At 39.1% G+C, this 13,112-nt stretch overlaps 1 protein-coding gene across 6 annotated transcripts in view; it reads right to left on the bottom strand.

The window, feature by feature from the left end:
* The window catches only part of DNM3 (dynamin 3), a 168,933-nt gene that overhangs the window by 87,802 nt on the left and 68,019 nt on the right, over positions 1–13,112 (bottom strand). The gene's annotated exons all lie outside the window — the stretch shown is intronic.

Here is a 13,112-nt window from a genome sequence, read left to right on the forward strand (position 1 = left end):
GGGGCTTTCTCTGCTAAGTTTTAACAGATTTTTCTAAATACCTCCTGCTCTCATTACTCAAAACAGTGAAAAAAGCTTGGAATAGAAGGTATAAAAAGGAGAGAAAAATGAGTTTAGGTAAAGTATTAACTGCATTGTGAGCATAAGCACAATTTAAAAAAACAGCTTATATAGAGACAGCTAAAAATTAAGCCTTTAAAGTAAAAAAAAAAAAAATTTAAAAAAAAAAAAAGAACACAAATTGGGGATTCCCCCCTCCCTTTTCTTCACTGAACAGGACTCAGCAGTTGAGCTTTCTGGGCTCCAGGAAGGCTACACTGAGTAAACTCAGCCAACCACAAGGTTGAAAATGTAGCAGACGAACCATAAAAATTCAGTAATTTAGCTTTTAAACTACTTCTCACCTCACTGGTTTGATGGTGCTGTGGTACTGTTATACAATATGTGCTGTTGCCAAGGCAACTCCATCTCACCTCCACAGCTGCTGCAGCTTCAGCAAAGCAACACCACGAGCTGTGGCAACACCAAAATTTACTTTTTTTTCTAAAGAGTCTTTCCAACTAGAAAGAATTTTCAGATGAACCTCTGGCGCTCTTTATCCGAGGTTTATGACTATTTTTCAAAAATATCTATCAGTGTATTCTAGTGGAAACTAAGCTCAAAAACATATTCACATGTTCTATTAAACCAGATTTGTGCCAGGCACTTTTATACCTGTGTAAAAACAGTAAAAAGCCTCTGTATTTTTTCAGTGTTAGTGCAAGAATTTTACATCCCTGGCAACACTACGAGCCTGCCTGGACAGTTTAGCATGTCCTTTTCCATTAGAGGAGGGAAAAAAAGTCTCACTTTTTGAAGCACAGAAAACCTACCTTCTAACCTATCCCTTCAACAGGAGCCAAACTGTAATGTTGCTTCAACAACATTTTAAGCAGAGCTAAAATAAAGGGTGAAGTCCAAAACAAGATTTTGTGAAAAGAAATCGGCACAGAGTCCTTCTGTGATAAAGGCTTTAGCGGAGGGAGGTGGCTACAGTCTCGTGGTCCAAACCCCAAAGAATTTTTTTATTTTCATGTCCTTGGCTTCAGGGACAGTGCTGTGTGAGCAAGGACTAGAAAAAGAATCAGAACATTACGAGCCTTCCCCGCAGTAAGTATCGATTGCAGCTTTTAAGAAGATTCAGTGCTATTTCTTTCTTTTTTTCTCAACCTACTCGGGTACAGAACCAAAGTAAACATAAGACAGTAGAGCATGCTGGTGAGGGTGTTTTGTGAAACTCAGCCAAAGTTTCTGCTACTTTAATTTGGGGAGAAAAATAAGTGTTACAAAATGTCTAGGGAAAGTTCGTGCTGAGAAAGCACACAAGCATTTAAAGGTGGGCAACGTGATTTACTGAAGAGGAAGAACAGAAAAAAATGCACCAAAATAATTAGGGAAACACCAGCTTTATCTATTTCTTCCTAAATCAACAAAACAGTAAAGCAACAGTTGACTTTTCTCCAGTCTAGGCTTTTTTCCTTCCTTTCCCTTCCCCTTCTATTGCCTCCCCTTGCCTTCTGTAGGAGCAAACGGCGGTGGCAGAGGAACGATGCTGGCCCTGCCTGCGTGTGCTGCGAGTGCTGAGCCTCACACTTAACCAGTGCTGGGTAACAGCATGTTTGCTACCTTCCTTTCCACTCCAGCCTGCAGATACAACACCAGGAAGGACCACTTCTTGGGTTTTTTTCCCCTTTCTGTTTAGTAAATTCTCTCTATGTAAAAACTTTCAAGTGTCCCTCTGCCTCTTAAGCAACCTTCACCACAAAAATATCCTGATACAGAACTTACAAATGCCTGGTAGCACTCAGAAAATTTTCAATGCATAACACATGAACACACATGCAATCCATGTGATTCTCCTCTACCATCCTGCAGCTCACATCAGCGAGGCAAAAACTCCATCTGTAACACTGAAACTGCTAAATTCAGCAATACTTATAGCATTGGAAAAAACCAAAACAAAACCAAAACACCAATGAGCAAAGAATGCACCTAATTACCACTAATCCTGCCTATTAGATTTCATTCAGACACCACAACTTCTTTCAAATAACCCCAGTTTATTTTTGAAAAAAATTCCTTTCTTCAGGCAGGATATGGGGGAGGAGTCAATCAGTGATGTTTTACACATGCACATCTGGATACAGTCCAATTATTCCCCTTATACATTCCTCCAGTTGTTTTCATTTTGCTCCATGCTCTGGCATTCATAAATTTGTGAGATTAATTGTGTGTGAGCGTCTGCAGTCTTGGATCTGGGCATGGGTTTAGCTGCAACACAGCTAGAAGTCAACATTAAAGAGAACTCCAGTTCAGAAAACACAATTTACATTTATACATTTCTGGTACAGTAAGGATTGAAGCAGCCATCATCCTTACCACATGCATCAAATTGGTAAGATTAATTCAATATCAACTACATTTTATTACTGTAGTTCGTGTGAATCTCACGAATACTTAGTTACTCAGTGTTAACTGCAAAATAAGGATTTTCTTTTTCAGTTTTTTTTTCAGGATTTGTTTGGTTGGATTTTTGGGGGGTTTTTTATAGTTTTTAGTTTTTCTTGGGGTGATTTCATTTGCCTTTGCAAATCATAAACCATTGCAAGGACAGAAGCATTTTAAACCTGGGGTCCAGTGGATTATGCCACTCTGGCCACCACCAGGGTCCACACAGCTGGCAAAACCAGAAACCTGGGAAATGCCCCTGGCAGAGGCACTCCTGAGGGAAGCTCCCACTCCTTGCTACTGTAACTTGCTATTTACAATCTCCAGCAAAGGCAGACATGAAGGTTGTGACTGAGCTTCTGCAATGCTCTGGCTATTCCAGGCTGCAGGAACAGCTTCCTTTGGGGCCAAAAGCAAGTGAGCTCAAACCAATCGCCAGCACAGGGAAAGCAAGGGGGCTAAACCCTGCTTCTCCTCTCCTGGGGCCAAGCCTTCCATTTACTGATGTTTTGTATTTTATGTGCAATTTACTAACCAAAAACAGCTGTTTCCTCAAGTTCTCTGCAATTTATTGTTTTGCAAAATCAGTTTCACGTTACACTTCTGATCAGTGCAGTTCCACATGAGAGCTGCACAACTGAGGTAAGCTATTAAAAAGCCAGAGGTTGAAGACCAAGAATCTGTTCATTTGACTGCAAGCTTTGTGACCCAAATGCAGTCAATTTGTGCTGGATGCACAAATCCCACTTGGGGTCCAAGAGCACAGGCAATTCCAGGCTGTGATGTAGCAGTCAAGGCAGGGTGACAAGGGAGATGAACTGTGCCCAGTTCCTGAAGCTTACCCAGAAGCAGTTCATAGCCATAGTTGCTTTGATTTGGCTGCTTTTGTGCAAGGCTGTTATATTTTTGAACAATTATCCATCAGATTTGATGGGGATTTTTACAGAAGATAAATTGAACCTTCTTACAACCACCTAGTCTTTTCCAAAAATCTTGATGAACTGTGCAGGAGTCAATCTGGGTATAACATCATTTCAAATTCAACACATGATACTAATCTAAAATTAACTCCCTCACATTTCCCATTGTTAATCCATCTTGTGGATTAATCTTTGAAGATCTCTCAAATCTGTAGCTCTAGATAAGACACAGCAGAGGAGGAAAAAAAGCCCAAACCAATTCTCCAATCCAGGAAATTTTACACTATTTTTTCTCCAACTCATGAAATGCTGGTTCACTTCTCTTCATGCAGAAGGAAAACATCTTGCTTTGGGCATTTGTCATGACCACAATACCTGAATCTGACAGGGAATTGCTCCTGCACTGAGACAATTTTCTCATTCTGCCAGCTACCACTGCTAATCCCTACAATTCCTCTGGCAATGCTGCAGAGTGAAGGTCTAAAAGGCAGAAAGAGTGGTTACAGCAAGTTTATTACTGGGGCAAACATAGCTGATCTCCCCAGCACTGCAGTGCTCCCACAGCTTGCACTGTGACACTTGAGAACTGCACCAGCTGTGAAGCTCAGCCCCTCACCCTGAACCTCCATCCGTGGAGTTGCATCCAACCTCAAGATTTGAATAAACTCTTTTAGCCTTCCTTCCTACTCAAAGTTAGGAAATCATGCCCAAAACCAACCAATGTTGCAACTTGAATGAAATTCTTTCAACATCAAGCACCTGAGAGTCAGGGAACATCAGATTTATGGTGGCACACAGAGCCTGCATTTGCTCCATGTGTGTAGGCATTGTGATTAAGTGTCTGATTCCGTGATTGTGCACTGCTTTTCTCCAGGCCTCCTGCCTCATTCACTGTGCAGAAAGCACATACAAGAGGAGAGAATTACATTTGTACAAACAACCATAAATCTACTAGTTCCTAGCTTCTGAGTACTTGACTTTGCAAACAATGTTCCTTTCATGTACATTTCTGGTTGTAATACTTGTACAGCCTACACCTAAAAACATTGCAACAACCTGATTGACAGTCTTGTCTAAGAGTACACAATCAATTTTTGAAACCTACTCATTTCTGGATGTAGTATTTGCAAAAACTCTTACTTCATGGTTGCACTATCACGCTTATAAAAGTCATATTTTCCACACAATAGAGGCAGTGTAAAAATTAAAACAAGCTGCAGACTGATTGACCAAGCTGTCTGAATTATTCTCTTTCTTCCTAACAATGAACTGTGCTCTCTGAGCTCCAAGTAAACAATTAAGAAGGGTGGGGGTTGGAGGGCAACCTATAGTAAATAGCATTTTAATTGCACTCTTACAAAAAATACAAGGAAAATAGTAACACATAAAATAAGCCCCATTTTCCCTTTAAAGCTACTGGAGCTGTTTTAGTAAAGCAAGCAGAAGCTCTGAGCTGCAGGCAAGGGCACAAACTTTACCCAGCACAACTTGAAAGAAAAACAGAAAGTAGCTCATACAAATTGCTGGAATAATGTCTTCCAAGGCAGCATAAAGTAGTCTTTATACCTGAGTTAGACTATCAGAGCATCAACTGCTAGCATGGAAGAGACCCAGGGCACACTGCAGTTGCTGGCTCAGCAGGTGGCACTGGGTAAATACACACATGATACTTTTACTCCATAACTCCCAAGCAGATGTCCAAAAGCACTGCTTATTAAGCTGTTTCTGTTAAAAAAAACAAAAACCAAAACCAAACAAACAAAAAAAACCCCTAACAACAACAACCAAAAAAAAGCAACCATAAAAATAGCATTGAAGGGTCTCATATAATCAGATCTCATTGTTTTTACTTTGAGACCTTGTGGAGAAAAACTCCATGCCAGCTCAGGCAGGGATCTCAGCCACACCTCCTGAAATCACATACATCCTGCAGTTTCTGGTACTCAGCTAAATCTGGCTCCCTCACATCTTTTAACCAATAGGGTATTTTTCACTGGGCAGAAGCAAACAGAACTTTGCAAACTACTGTTTGTGTTTTACTCTCTCATAATTGTGTGAGCAGCTAAGCCAGTGAGCATCAGAACACAGTAAAATTAAAATCTAGCCCCTTAAATAGTCATCACTAAGAAGATACACGTAGAAGTGTGATATCTCCTTGAGTATCCATCTCTTTTTCTGATTGCCTTCCATGCTGTTCAAGGCTTGAAAGAATTCTTAAACTTTCCCTTTGACATTGGGAAGAAACTGGCACAAAGTTCTGAAGGAAATATCCTCAGCTAATTCAAGATTTTCACTAGACAGAATAAACACTTCAGCTAGTATGGCTTTCTCATTTCTATTGGAAACAGGTAAGCAGGTCTCCAATTTTGCCATTCATTCAGGAATTTTCATAGCATGGCTTACAGTGAGTCTTAATGGAGATGGAAAGCAGATTGCAGCCTTTTCCAGTGAAATGTGACTTTATTACAAAAGCAGCATGGAAGCAAGGAGAGGTTTCTGTTAATGTACATAACCATGCTTTAGCAATGCCCTCAGTACATAATGTCCACACTGAAAGGCACACACAGGGTCATGCATTTTCAGAAGTTATAAGAGATAATTACAGGACACCAAAGCAAGACTTTTCCCCACGTGCACACAAGTTTCACAATAATATTGTTCAGAACAATATTAGCAAACTACTGTGAATAGCAAGTAAGGAATATACAGAAAGAGCCTCTAAGACTAATCCTTAATTGCCTAGTGGGAATGTTCAATACTCTTCACCTGCTCAAACCAGGTCAAGGTGAACATATTCAGGTACAATAGACACCAAGTGCCAAATTTAATGATCTGTGTTTCCACACAGCAGAAGACAGAACTAACATTCCTTCCTAAGCAGCACCCAGCTGTGACTGAAGGGTTAACTAAGGATTCATTTTTTAACCAAAGAGCAAAATCTTCAAGCATACCTACTCCAACATTTGGATGCTGCTTTGGCACCTGACACCTGTGGTTGCACCACAAACCCTTGGAGTACTCAGCTGCTGTTGCCAAGTTGAATTTTTATCATAAAACTTACAACCATCATATGAAGATTTCTGGGATGCTGCCAATATTCTTGAGGCTCCTTATGGATTTTCTAACAACATATGCTAATGCTTGTAGTGCCACCAGTTCATGAGACAATCTTCACTACAGAGCCTGCTCCCTCCCCAATTTTGTTGTTCTCCCCACTTATCCCTTCTTTCATCTGATGGCATTTGCTCAGCATCTTTCCTGCTATTTTTTCTTTACTGACACAGGCTCCACTTTCCCTTTGTTCATAAACACATCCCAAGGTCCATTGAAAGAAGAACCTTAACAAGATGAGCCTACTTCTATAACATTTACTCCTACAACCCATGCTGAACAATTTCTATTGCCTCTGATCAGGTATATCATTATCACTGCAAAGAAAATCACATATTATTTTGGGGAAGGTAATTAGGGGTAAACAAATGAAACACAGTTATGATTTACCTATACAAAAAAACTAAGATCAATTCCACTAAAAATATTTAACACAGTCAGATAAACATGTTCACTGATAGCAGCAAAGCTACTATCATTAAAAGAATGCATCACCAAGATCTTCATAAATGTAAGCAATGTAAAGTATCAGATTCTACACAGAAGACTATGAATTGGGTACACAACTGGTTTAACAGCTCTCCCTGATGTTACTTTCTGATACTATAAAGTAAGGCCTCATTTCTGATTTCCTGGCTCTAGAGTATGTTTTTCTTTAATTACATGCACATACCCTATGTAAAAGGAATTCACCATTAGTTTTTTGGCCTTGAACAGACGTATTTAGTAATTACTTTAAATTACTTCAGACATTTATGATCAGTAGTGTAAATAAATACAACCTTTATGCAAAATTGTAAGGGAGATTTAGGCTGCAGCAGGTGAATAATGCAGGCATGATTTCCACAGGTTCCTCTCCAGAGAATGTTCTTTCCAAACTCAAGTCCATGTGGTATAGAAAGGTCTTAGATTATGAAAGACAGGCCACATTCTAACAGGTTTTCCTTCTATATGACCAGATGAGTGCAAAGCAACGAAACAACAGAAGAATAAAAGGAAAAATAAAAACCAGATGTCCATCAGAGTATTCATGGATTAATGGCTACATGGTTAAGTGGGACTAGAGTGGTCCTGGGGAGCAAAAGGACTGGGTGCAGAAAGAATTGCAATATTAAATCTTCCAGATGGCAATTCTTTGGAGATCATGGCTTTCAGATACAATAGTGAAAGAGGGAAAGTCACTGGGGGAAGTAATTGAAGGTCCCTTAAGTCAGAGATTGATAAATGGTGATAGCATCACTTCAAGAAACTGAAAGATGACACAGGAGATGTGGTTTTGAAAACACAGATGGAAAAATAGGGCCTTCAGGCAAAGGAGACTCCACTCAAGGTCCAAACTGAATCCAGTGCACTGAAGTTCAATGGAGTCTTAGGCAAAATTTCCAGGTGTTAAGGAACCAGAAGCACTAACTGACAACAGACACAACAGACAATATTCTAATCAGGCTGGATCCAAACACAAGCAGTATATTATATAAGAACTTTTTTTCTCCCCTGTAGCTGTTCAAATGTAGGACTTTTGAGAGTTATCATAAAAGGGACACTGCAGGAGATTTTGTGGGACAGAATTCAATCTTACAGCCTATAAAACATACCTTTACACATAAACCACCTCCCATTGCTTAATTCCCTAGTGTCTCTTGCCTAACTTCAACCATTCTCTACTACCTGTTTTTAGCTACTGTTTTATCACAGCCCCAAACAAACACTTTGCATTGCATTTCAACAAGTTCTTCTCAAGAACTCAAAGTAGAAATAATTTGCTCAAAGTCATATAAGCTTATGACAAAGACAAGAGCAAAAAAAATTTAATTCTTCAGAATGTTTCCAGTGCTGATGTATTATGGAGCTTCCTGCCTTTTCTCTTCCGTGAGTTAATGCTTTTTCAGCATACCCTCCTGTGAAGGGAATCATTATCATTGTGTTTCCAAGTCTGTAATGAAAAATTAGCAATTTGTTAAAAAACAACCAAGCAACCCAACCCAACCCCCCTCTGGTTTCTTCATCATACTATCTCTCTGTCTCCTGTCACTGATCACCTCATTTGAACTCCTGTGTTATGATTCTGTTCTAATTGCAAGAGATGTGCAGTTTTTAGAAAAAGAAAGCTGCTGGTGTAATAAACAGACAATGAACTGTGGCCATGAAGAGAAATAGTCTCATTACATGGAGATTTATGCAAACTTGTACTCTTGTACAGGAAATTTTCTATCAGCTCTTCTATGAATGAACAAAATACTAACAGCTCTGGAAGTGAAGGCACAGTATATTTAAACATAACTGAGACTCCAAAACAGCAGCATATTGACTTTACATCATCAAATGCCTCGTGGATCTTCAAAGTCAAGAAGGGAAGGACACCACCAACAATGTTTTTTTTTTCAAGTGCCCATGATTGTTTTTCCTAGTCAAGGCAACAGTCTGTCAATACCTCAGAGTATGCCAAATATGAAGTTTCAAAACAGGAGCTTGAATTATGAAAGAAAGCTAAAAACACACCACAAATATTTCTCAACAGGTGGAAAGCATATAAATAAAATTTCAGATAATTCAAATATATTAAAACAGCTAAATTTTCCACATAAAAACATTTTCTCCCTAGCTAACTGGAAAACTTCCCACTAAAGACAGCACTTTGATATTTCCCATCCCTCCAAAATTAAGGGACCCAATAGAAACTAAAAACTAAATAAGATTCTGTGAAATAATGTGCAACCCAAACATAAATGCTTTTGTTATAGCAGTATCTAAATGCTGTAACTTAGGGTCACATCTTAACATGGAGATCTGGATGCACAGAGAGGCAATCAATATTTTTAAGTGCTTACAGTTTAAAGATACAAGCAGACAACATTAAATGGAAATAAACTATACCAGGCAAACACATTTTATAAGGATTAACATAAAATTGTTACAGTTCTTTGGGATTTTGATGAGTCAGATGTGTTTACATGTTATACATGTAGTCACCAAAACATGATCTTACTTCTTTTGTCCATAAGACACAAGGACACAATGATTACATCTCCTGTCCACTTGGCACTCCACTACTACATAAATTAGAGTGTCATTTATTCCTCCTCTCAGTGCAAGGTTTTGACCACACCAACCCCAAATCACTCTCTAGCTTCTCTCACAGGACAGGAATCTCAGCACATTTTTTTTTTCAAAAAGGCAATACAGGAAACAGGTGTATATATAATTAACACCTTTTTGAAAAGAAGAAGGAGAGGAGAAGGAGAAAAACAATTCCCTCCTGTATTTGATGTTCCGAAGGCAGGAATCCAGAATTACATTCCACTGAATCATATTTCCACTTTTTTTCCTGATCAGAATTCAAATACTCTGAGAGAACATTTGAATTGTGTGACACTGACAGAACAGCAGAAACATTCCCTGGCTTTTGTGACTTGCTTTTTGGTTATGCCCTTATTTGCCTTCAGGTCTTGGCTGCTAATTGGATCAAGACAGATTTCAGCCAACTGCACAACAGCAGTATCATCAGCCTGTGATCCACCTAGGCTTTCTCAAAGGTCCTCAATGGCTTTTGTGAGCTCAGGGCCTCTTTGGGCAGCTCTTCACCATTTAAAGTGTGTACTGTCACTTGATCTGGGCATTTCTACTGCTCAATAGCTACTTCAGCATTCTTGTAACAGTTAGATGGAAACACTGAAAGTCTCTTTAAAGAAATCTAACAACTTGTAGATGAAACTGGTCCTTCAGCCTTTGTTAATCTGTGATGCAGAAACACTGCTGACTGTCTGCAATGTTCTTTTACCACAGTGGTATTATTTTTTAAGTAGATTTTGATGTTCTCCTTGGAAATCTAAGAAAACTGGACCTAGGGATTCATCTGCTTGGGTTAATTTTCACTATTACTCTGATTCCTTACCACACTGTTTATGCTGCCAGATAACACAGCCTGAAATCACTGGACAAATCTGGGTGTTTACCATGTGCACACACATATTGCTGAGCTCCTGGTAATTGTACTAAACAGTTCCATTCTCTACAGCTTCCAAAAAGTCCAAGAGGCAGAAGATCTTCACAACTTTCCTTTCAAGACAGTTAAGTCCTTCACTGCCAGACCAGAACTGAAAGTATAACATATGCAATACATGAAAAAGCTCAGCTCTGCTCAAAGTGTACTCTATTTTATTTGTCCTGTGGTGCTTCTTTTCCCAGACTCTGTGCAAAAAACCAAGGGACTACCTCAGCACTGAAGAGTCCCAGTGAACTTTTAAAAACTGAACTTCTGTTCAAAACTAGGCAAAAGAATCTAAACCCTTAGACTCTGAGTAAATCTACCGCAAGTTTTCAGAGATGGTAAAATTTTCCACAACTCCACAGCAGCTTAAGAATGTTCTGAACAGTATCAGACTACTGCAGACTTTAGTTCTGTGTGCAGTGTTCATCAAGATCTTCACATTGTGGTTCCTCTCCTGTGCTACAGCTCTATCAACTCAGCACCTTCACAGATCTTTGATATCAATTCAATTCACTAAGACTTAAATTAACAGATGTTCTAACATATTCTATACAAATTATCTTCTATATAGAATCCTACATGAAATTATACTGATGAGCAAATTTTTTTCTTCATTAAAAAAAAGGAAACCACACTCCTTTCATTTTAAGCTCCATACGATTCATCTAGTTTGTTTCCTTCTCCTCTACTAGCAGAAAATATAATACAGGAAAAGATTCAAATGAAAAACAGATCTGTGTAGTGAATTGCATGTGGTTTCCATTTTCTTCCATGCAATGTTTCATAGAGAGTCAATGAAGAAATCCCTCCCACAAATCCGGGTCTGAAGCCCACTTGCAGAATCTTGTCAGCACAGGAGTTAGGAGACAACTCTGTGCATGAAAATGCTGCAATCCGTCTGTGCTCTATCTTGTTAGGGTAAATCATTCCTAGAAAGTACCACTGGATCTAGGTAATAAATCAGTATTTAGAAAATATGCACACTCAAATGATGCTGGCTGTGTCTGTGTGAACCTGCTGTTTTCAGGCATACCAGGTTTGCTGTGCAGCACACACACAGCTTGCTGCATTTTACGCCTCTTTGCAGAAGGGTTTTCCAGCACTAACATCTTTATACTTAGTTGACATTCTCTGTGCTAAACTAAACCCAGCCAATAAATACCACTTCTGCCAAAAAGCCTCCATAACTATGACATTCCATCAGCTTTCCTAGCTGATTTAAGTAATTATTTCCAAAGTTTTTCTGACTTTGTTGACATAAAACTCATCTTTTCCTCCTATTCCTCATAGCTTGAACTATTTTTTTTCCTTCTGCATTCTCAGCAGCTCCTGATGACATCCAAACACCAAGGCAAGCGTGCCATGTTTCTATCAGACACCAAAGGAGGTTTATAAAGCAGAAGGCTCCTTCTTTCCCATTCTCTGAAGGTTTCCACATCAGTGAATGAGAATGAAACATGAGCTGCTCTTTGTCAGATGCTTCTACGAGGTAATAACTTTGGATTTCATCCTTTTAAGAGATTGGCTTTAAGAGGGGCATGAGCGGCATGCAAAAATGAAATAGAAAATCTGGAAAATTTTCTCAAGGTAAAAGTCCAGGTAGGAGAGGATGTTTGTCTAGAAAAATGTTCCCAAAAGCACTGCTTGGTGAGTACATCAGAACCACACAGCACAGCTCCCTGGAAAGACAAGACACTAAAGCTGTGCATAGTTTCAAGATGAAAGCAAAGACCAACTAGCAAAACTCAGCAAAACAATATCTGACAATATCTTGCCTTTGAGAGAACATGCACCAGGATGGGATGAACACATCCTGCCTGACAGGCACAGTCTCTGCTCTAAGAGGTGCTCAGCATCTGTGCACTGATGTGCCTGTTCAGAAAAATCCAGAGAACAGAGGTTACCTGGTCTCTAGGTCTATTTCTGATGGAGAATTGTGGGAGAATTCTTTAACATGTTAAAAGAAGAAAAGGAGGTTTTGCTGATTCTGTGTCTCCTTATATTTGCACATATGAAAATGAAAAATGTTACCCAGGGAAAGAAGCAGTCATTAGGAAAGTCACAAAAAATTAAAACTATGAATATAGAAAATAATACTTTTTTTTTTTACACTTATTAACAAGAAAGACTATCTGTACAGCATCATGTGCTCCAAAATCACATAACAGAACTGGCACCCCCACATTAGCTCAGTTCCACCTGGCACTTCAGACCTTCACATCCTTGAGTGCTAACCCTAAAACCCAGCCAGATCAGTTATTGAAAAACCTGAGAATTCAAGGTTTGTGACAACACCTTCTAATCCCAGAGGCTTCACATTAAATTAATGTCCAAGCAAAGCCAAACTTGCATGAACAAACCTTTCTATTGGTTATTCCCATTTCCATACAGTTAATCCAAATTACTTTTTCCCAGCTTTATTAAGTTTTTACCATTTCGAACTCTGAATTTGCTTTCAGAAGATTCTCAGATACCTGGCAACTCTTCTCAGTTTATTAATTTTTATTGTTAAGTCTACAGTAAAATATTTTCTTTCTTAAATGCTAAATACCATACACATCCACCTGTGGAGGGAAGCTGTGGGATAACCCAGGACATCTCCCTGG

This window comes from Erithacus rubecula (genome assembly GCF_903797595.1).
Source record: "Erithacus rubecula genome assembly, chromosome: 10".
Classification (NCBI taxonomy): domain Eukaryota; kingdom Metazoa; phylum Chordata; class Aves; order Passeriformes; family Muscicapidae; genus Erithacus; species Erithacus rubecula.